We start from the raw sequence: 8583 nt of genomic DNA, 5'->3' as shown, positions 1-8583 counted from the left end.
TAAAATGTAACACATTTGCCATTCTGTTTACAGACAATCTACAGCTGAGGTCAAAATTGTTATTGTCTCAGTCAGGTGAACACATCCATTAGGAAGATATTTGAAATGCATTCAGAGACCTAGCTCAGAATATACAGACTCACAGAATATCTAATGCAATGCATGCTGTCACTTATGCATTATTCATAATGAAATAGAACTTTAACCTTTATGATAGAATTAATGAATTTGATAATTATTGTATTCTAATTTTTCTACTCTTAATTAGTTAAGAGCACTTGTTTGTTGATCCTATGTGAACTGTTTTCCGCTCTGCCAAAATTCTGTTGTCTGTTTTTCCTGTTTATCAAATGGTAAGGTGTTGTAGTACAGATTGCTATACCCATGACAAAGCAGCCAAGGCTTTCTTCCCAATATCACGATTTTTATGTAAGATGTCAACAACTGACAGACAAACTTATAACACAGGGTTTCCTGAGAAGCAGGTTAATGAAGATTATGGGGAAGTGTTCTGATTGTCATAATGATCAAACTGGGAAATATTGTATTTCCTAATCTTTTGCGATAAGAAGCTGGACATGTTTGATGCTCATTAATGTGTATCTTTGGTGGTGTTGTTGTTTATCTTGTTTTCATTAGGGACATTACTTCCCAGGACTAACAAAGATGCAGATGACATTCTCCCAAAACACGTGGTCTTATTCATCTTGTATTTCTAAGGGGTCTCCATGTGAATGTTTCTTTCATTCCTTTTCCAATCTAGTTTCATGTAATTAGAGTTTGAATTCTGAAGGCACTTTCTTTGATTTCTCAGAAGACGAGAGATAAATATTCAATATCTGAATATTCAATGTACAACTTCATTTTTGGGCTTAATGTGAGCACAATATGTATTTTCTTTTTTTTTTTTTTTCCTTCGAGTGATGAGATATTTCAGAAATTGTACAAATATGTACAAATGACATGTCCGGTACAGATAAACACTGTCTATCTTCACAGTCAATCAGATAGAGCCATGTTAAGAGAGCTGGTGACAAACTCACTGAACAACAAGCAGGAGGAACAAGTGTTTTTCCCAAGGATACAACCACAGCAGCACAGGGTGATCCCTGAAATCAGCCTCCTGAGAAACACAAATACCCAGAATAAGAATCAGGGACCCTTGAATCTCCATCTGTGGTTGTAAAGTCTGATGCTTTACCCTGACTGAGCTATCATGTCCCCTACCTCACTCTCAACATAAGCTGATACAATATTACTGCCAATACACTTATGAAGACTAAATTCACCATAATTAGAAAGAAAATTGGGCTTGAAATGTGTTATTCACTTGTGTGTCTATTGTACAACTTTACATACATTTGCCTGTTTAAAACATTACATGACTATTACTATGGTCACAAAGCCAATTTTTAATATATGTTAATACTTCAATACAATATGGATCTGATAAGAAATGTGCATTTCTAAAAAGATCTGTAACATCCAAATAATATGAAATGTAGATTTTATAAGGTATCACACTATTAAGATCTTTTAACTAATTGCAATTATTTAAATATACGGGTAATGTTTTGCTAAATTGGCTGTCAGTTTTGAAAATTTAATGTAAATCTACATGTATCAACATACCAGTATATGTCTCTAATATATTTTTGTCAGCATGCATATGTATTTTGAGGTTTAATAGATATTATGCAAATTTAATCAGCAGGTAACAGATATCAAATACGTGATAGCACAGGTACCTACAAATGAATTTTGAAGATAAGTATATATAACTATCTATAATAAGCTGTTTTTTTCATCCCGGAAGGTATCCATGGGGGAAAAGAAATAAAAATCCTGACATCCAATATTTCATTGCCCTTTAAGCGGACATGATACATGGTCTACCACAAAAATATTCTGGTTTAACATCTTTTAAGACCTTGGTATTCAGGCTAGCTACATCATCTTGTGACATGTTTTCCCAGCTCAAGTAACAATTTAGACACTTAGTTACTTTTTAACTTGTTGAGAACAATAAATAATTCTATTATGTAAAGGGCTTATACTGGCTGACATAATCTTGCTAAGACAAAATCTTCAACTTACTGTGATGAGAGAAAGGTTGACCGGAGCAAGAACTGACAAAAGAAAATATGTCTCTATAGTGAAAATGGTAAAATATATCATTTGTGTCATGTAAAGTAAAGAGTAAGCTTGAAAAACTTTCTGTTGAGAAGCTTGTCAGCCAAGATCTATTTGCTAAGAGAAGTACTAGCAAGCTTTATACCAAGTCCAAAAAATATCTAAATGTAGTCACTTAACAATAGCTATGCTGTATCAGATACAAAATAACCTTTAGATATCCACAGGCATGGAGAACGACCTGTTAACAAACATAAAATGTTTACAACCATAAAAATTATGTTGTACAGTACAGCAGAGGCTGTTCAGAAAGTGAATAAAGACAGCTAGAAATGTGTGAGAACAAGATGATCCTAAAATCATCAGCTCTTGGTCAGTAGAACAATTGAATTAAAAGAAAGAAGCATTTATAGATAAAACATAACATTCCATTAACTGGACAGACTTTGGCTGTTGTCCAAGAGTACTACAAGCAGCATACTTTAACTAAGAACTGACTGATTACAGAATATTGTCAATGGAAAGTAAAAAGCAAGAAAGAGTGTTGAAGTAATGACTAAACTGACCAGTTATTTTCATTGTCTACCACATACTGTATGCATCCTGCAATATGTTAAAGGGTTCAGCACATAACTTGCTCGTATATTTAGGACAATGAATTAATGGTTAAATAAAATCTGTCAGAAATAAAAAATATGGGTGGGCTTATTACAAGGCCTTATTCCCAGATAACATTAATCAAGACTTTTCAGTGTCTTGTTCTCCCTATCTCATCCTTCCTGTCTAAGCATTTTTTTTCAATCAGCCCCCTCTATCCTCCTCAAAATTTGAAAACCCTGCTTTACAAGAACTTACAGCACATCGAAGAGCACCAGATATACTGACCTTGTGTTAATAACTGTGAACTGTGGTCAAGATCATTAATTTAAACATATTTGACTGCTGTTCCAGCCTGTATGTTTATTAGTTATCTGTGACAAATTTGGAAAGAGAGGATTTTCCCTCATAACAATATAACAAATTTAATCAGCATGACCCTGTATTATTGAATATAGGTTGTCACAGCATTTCTAAAATTTGAGGTCACATGAGTGCTTCATTATTGGCATCATTAGCGGCACTGAATACTATTATATGTTATTACTATCATTATAAAACTGCTAGCTTTTCCAAGTGACATGCTGTACTCACTTACCATCTGCCAAAACCAACAATAGTACTTAGATCAAACTCTACTGTAGTTATGATATTGGGGTTGTACCAAATGAGACACTTTTGATGTAGACGTTTTGACATTTGTGGGCTAAGGAACTTAACAATGCATGTAGTATTAGTTTAACTGTATCAGAAGCAACACAAGGCAAAAAAAAAACAACTGAATGCCTCCACAGTGTTCTGATAATCTATCAACACTCTGTCAATCTAAAAAAAACATTCAGTATTGTTTTCATAAGTTAATTTCTATAACTGCATCTGGTTGCACAGTACAATATGCCCCTTCTGACACTCTAAAAAAAGGTACTGTTTTGATAAACCCAGAGTGTGTTCAACCAGGCCAAAATAACAATGATAGCCCTAGGAGGTATGTTAACAGGCGATTAAATGCAGGTCACAAACACTGCATACTCATCTAGCTTCTTCCTCATAGCTGAAGCAATATGCTTTGAAATCATGTTTGAATAGTATCTTGTCAAGTGTGGGCCTTCTTGTAATTAGATATAAGGTTTTGTTCATCCTCTCACTCTCCTCCACTCCCCCCACCTCCCTGTCAAAAAAACAAAAAGGAATCCTATGTGGCAATATATACTTCCTGCATGCTAGGTAATAAGAGATGTTATGTGTTGGGTGGTGGTCCCCTGGGCTTGAGGGATAAGATAAAACAAAAGAAGACTAAGGAATTTTTGACCTACTATTATTAAAAAAGCTTACCTGCCTGCTTTTTGGAATTTCTAAGAAGAAAATTGCACATGTTCTAAACGGCTGTATTCCGGAACACATACCTATTATCACCATCTACCGGGAAATTTACAGTGATTATAGTCTATATCATTAATGTCAGTTTGGTTTACCTGTGTTTCTACCTGTGGTTCTCTATATAATATATAAATATAAACTTTATTTATTTTACAACAATTGCGAAACAAGTTATGCCAACTTATACTAATCACCCTTGTTGGCCCGGATGTAAGTGTGGGAGGGGTCTTATTGTGGGAGGAAACGGGAGTACCCGGGGAAAACCTGTATGGTCGGGCAGGTGACCCCTTACCTTTTCACATCCGTTCTGGGAATCGAATCCCGGTCGGCTAGGTGAAAGGCGAGTGAATTACCACTGTGCCACCCGACCACCCTCACCTGTACATGTATAAGAAACTCAGCCAAAAAAGGAAATTAGATAAAATAATTAAAAGCATAACATAATAAAAAAGTATATGGTGATGTAATGTATATTTAATTATTATGCCATGTTTAATGATGTTATACTATTTGTGTTATGTATTACAATATAAACTGTTGTGATATCATTTCCACTATATAATTTTCAATTATAATATTTTTGGGTTCAGATGATATTTTTCCTGTGAAATGTTTTAATATGAAAACTGTTCACTTATCTTAGCTCAACCTTTAAAAACATGATGAGCTGTGTTAATACTGTGTTAACGGAGACCAAGCTACATATGACATGACACCTGGAGTTCAGTATCTAAGCTATATATTTATCTATATAAGATTCAAAATTAATCCCCAATTCCATCATTCATTAATTGGTTCTGACACTTAACTGATATTGTTAGAAATCAATCATGGCTAATGCTCAGTTCGATTTTAAGTTCATCCAGAATAGAAAAGGGGGTAACAACTTAGCATATAACGGTCATTTATACAGAATTGGGTCTTCTCGCGGAGAAAGGTAAATGATTATGCATAGATTTATTATTTATCAATTTAACAGAGTAAGAAGTTGATTCAATTTCTAGAAGGACATGTGCATGTATACATGTATGTAAAGATGAAACATTCTGGCTGCAATACTGAAGTACTAAGAGACAAAATATCAATAATTAATTGTTGATTTATAATGATACATCTGTAATATCATTTTAAAGCCATACATCTGTGAATATGTAAACCCGTCTGTGTCATCAAAATTGAAATCGGTAAAATATGTCAGGTAAATACAGTACCTATATGACTATAAATAGCCTTCCTTTGATGTTTCTACCTATGGTCCTAGACATGAATAGTTGAGGGAACACCCCTTCTAAAGCCTAAATTAAATACATTAAAGACCTCTTTGTGACAAAGTCCTCTACCACACACAACATATAGTCAGCTGTTCTTTCAGGTTAACTTATTAAATCTTTTGAAATTATGAACAATTTATGAACAATTTACTAACAATTCATGTTTAAAATTGGGGCCTAAGACTGAGAATTTTAATCCTCCTATGTACAGGTGTTGAGAAGGAGGCCATACGAAGGATATCATAAAATTACTTTTAATGTACCAGCATACTGTTAACATGCTGTCTTAAGCTGATGGAAAATACCTAGTGTACTACGTCATTTAACCTAAATTATCTTTTTCTGTAGGATTATCAGTGGTATATCAGAATGTGTACTGTAGTGTCCTCCCCAACAACTTGGCTTTCCCAGTCATACAGCATGCACATGTACTCTGTCCCTCTTTCCCACTCCCACTTACCAGGAACATGTGTTTTTGGTGCCAGTATATGCATACACATCATTCACAAAAGTCACACGAGAAAAAATGTCAGCAAACACACTAGTAACCTGGGATATGACAGCCTGCTTTTCTAACCTGAACAAGCATGAACACTACAATTAACTTACAAAATGTAGGAATGAAATTCAGCAGGCAATAGACAATTGAATGTTTAAAAAATCTATTTTGAAATTCAAATTTAAATCCTCAGTTGCAGTGATTATATCTTTATTTATCTTATATATGACTTATCATTTTTAATGGACATATTATTCATCAAGTCTGTTGTGCAATAAATCATAATTTTACACATGATTTACCATTTCATCTCTAATAACTCTGGTGTATTTGGAGAGGCTGTTATGGGCCTCTGTCATTTTCAAAATTCTTTTTCATATCTATGATTCAATTAAATTTTTGCGAAAAGAAATTAAATTTTCCCATAACATGATGATGAATTATAATGTCTAGTTATAATATATATGTAATTAAGTTATTATCTATTAAATTGTAGCTGTTTCGTATAGCATATTAGTAAGATAATACCAGATTGGTTTTCTAACTTTAGACAAAAAAGCAATAAAATACAAGAAAAAAAAAAAAATTAAAAACATATATATATGTTATTAGGTTGTGGAATAGTTAACTTTCATTACTTTTGTTTTTAACTAAGAAACTGAGATATTTTTTTAATATAAGAAGTTTTTAATCTGCAATTTTGTAAATAGACAAGAAAATCTGTATATAGTGTCTACAAAACAATAAAAAAAAATTTGTAATGTCATCAGTTCAAAAAGACCATATTGTGTACATTTTAGTTTGAATCCTGGTCGCAGCACCACTTTTTGACCAAAAGTCATTTGTGTTCTATGCTGTTGCCTTTACTATGTGTATGTGATTTGAGTCATGATGCCATCTAGAGAGAAATTTTAGAACCACTACTTTCACTCATAAAATTTCATTTATAAAATATCTCGCATTTGACCAATCAGACACTGCATGTTCATTACTGAAACAGCAAATCCCAGCCTCAGTCTGGACTTATGATTACCTTTTCCCCATGATACAAGAAATAATTATTATCATCTCCAGGTTGAAACTATCAATACACTTTGTCTTCTTTTCAAATTAGATCTTATTTTTTTCTTGAATCTAACACTTTGGATGAAATCATAACAAGGACATAGTCATTAAGATCCCAAGCCCATATTTATTTGTAAAATATATACATTTAAATTGAGCAACAGGGAAAACTAGAGTATTGAAACCATTTATTGTTAATGTTAAGAGCTTCATTGAGAGTGATAATAATAACAATTTAGTAGCATATACTGTGAATACTAAAATAATTTTGAATGCTGTAAAATTTGCTGATAATCAAACTTTTTTTTTTTTTCACTCTAGTCACATTTTAATAATCATCATCATAAATAATATATATATAAATTGTACGCAACATATAATCATCATCCAACATCATCTTTCGCAATGCATTATCAACAAACATCAATCATTATCGTCATCATCATCATCATCATCATCATCAAACTTGAGCAAGGGATTAAGGTAACAAGTGCAGCAACCAAGTTTCATCAACCATGTTAATTTTATCGGTGAGAGGCATATACTGTTCATGTATACATGTACATACTGTACTGGGTCATGCCCACTGAGTTCTTGTTGGAATTTTTCAATGTTTTCATCCTACTTCAAACATGGGCAAACTGATAATGTTAAAAATGGACAAGAACAGCGTAAGTCCATTGAAAATTTTGAGAAACTTTATATATCAATTTGTCACAAATTCATGAAATATCAGCAGATATGTATTGCAGTCAGCAATTATTGTGATTTGCCAACATCCACTGGACCACTAATTGTGATTTTAAAACATCAAAGAATAGCAGGTAACCAAATCAAGTTTCCCTTGTAAACATGTAGAATGGTATTTAAGCAAGTCTGAAGTTACTCATTATACACTGTAATTTCCACCCTGTCTTCCTAGGAATGAAACTAAATTGCAGGAAGTGGTGCTTTCTGTGAGATTCAAGTACTTCATGTGTAGGGATTACTAAAACTTGTGACAGACTGGAATATAATTACATGGAACATAAACCTTTGTGATAAAAAGACAAATAACAGGAGAGGATATTGTAATCAATGTTGACAAATAGATTGAAAAGAACAAAGAAAAAAAAGAAGAGAAACAACATATACTTCAGAGTTCAGAGACATGTTTAATATAGGCCTGCAGGCCTGAATAATACTCTTGATTGAAAATTACAATATTTGAATATTTAAAAATATGATGAATGACACTTTATATCACAATTGTTACACATGATTCAGTGACTTTTATTATTTAAATCAGATGGATTTACATTATCGTCAACTTTCTCGATGCCTTTGTGAATTCTATTCAGCCATTCTTATTCTTGTTGCCTTTATCCGTCTCTCTTATCCTTTCTTCTCATTTAGCTATTTGGCAATGTTCTCCAGTGATATTTAGCAGAAATGTATTTGTCCTGTAATAAGCTTGTTAGAAAGTCGACTTAATAAAATATTGAAAAACAATATTGAAAAGACACAAAAGAGAAGCTCTCCATTTTCTCCTTCCAAATTTTAACTACATATCCTATATTTTTCATTCTACATATGTAACATGTATGTCTGTCTTGCCATTACAAGAACTGGATGGTTATGATGCAGATAACTTTGCCTATT

This window comes from Ylistrum balloti, unplaced genomic scaffold, assembly GCF_031769215.1.
Source record: "Ylistrum balloti isolate Yb309-2 unplaced genomic scaffold, AGI_CSIRO_Ybal_v1 Utg371348, whole genome shotgun sequence".
NCBI lineage: Eukaryota > Metazoa > Mollusca > Bivalvia > Pectinida > Pectinidae > Ylistrum > Ylistrum balloti.
This window is presented reverse-complemented; position numbering follows the sequence as displayed.